Source organism: Nerophis lumbriciformis, unplaced genomic scaffold (assembly GCF_033978685.3).
Source record: "Nerophis lumbriciformis unplaced genomic scaffold, RoL_Nlum_v2.1 HiC_scaffold_41, whole genome shotgun sequence".
Taxonomy (NCBI): domain Eukaryota; kingdom Metazoa; phylum Chordata; class Actinopteri; order Syngnathiformes; family Syngnathidae; genus Nerophis; species Nerophis lumbriciformis.
In genome coordinates, this window is record NW_027316583.1 from 370,001 (window position 1) to 370,649 (window position 649).

Below are 649 nucleotides of genomic sequence, written 5' to 3' on the forward strand. Positions count from 1 at the left end.
GTGTCTGCATGAGCCCCTGTCGCTCAGATGCTGGAAGATCAGTTTGAAAAAAGAACCAGAGGATAGAGGGGAAAAACACCATATTTGTGTCCGAAAATAGCTCACTTTGACTCGGACGCGTTCCCTGTGATTTCAGCCTGTCAGACATGGTGCACATAGTAACGAGATGGAGGTGTTTTGGTCGACCAGGTAAAAAACGAAAAATCGAGAGAAGGTAAAAAGTAGGTGAAAAATTAAGCCTCTCTCGTTAAGGTACTTAGAAAAAATCCCAAAAAAAAAATGAACTCCCATTGAAATGAATGGGGAAAATTTTTTTTCTCGTTTTTTTTCTAAGTACAACAACGAGAGAAGGTAAAAAATGGTTTTTTTTAGCCTCTCTCGTTAAGGTACTTAGAAAAAAACCCAGATTTTTTATTTTCTCGTTTTTTTTCTAAGTACAACAACGAGAGAAGGTAAAAACAGGTGCTTTTTAGCCTCTCTCGTTAAGGTACTTGGAAAAAATCCGAGACATGTTTGGTCTTCCCCACTGACAGTGCGCCTTTGCTGGGTAAGTTGTGGACGTGCCAGGCACCCCCGGGACACCGGTGGAACGCGGCCGGACTCGTGGTACTCCAACCCGGGCATAATTTTGGATATTTTCCGGTCCTTT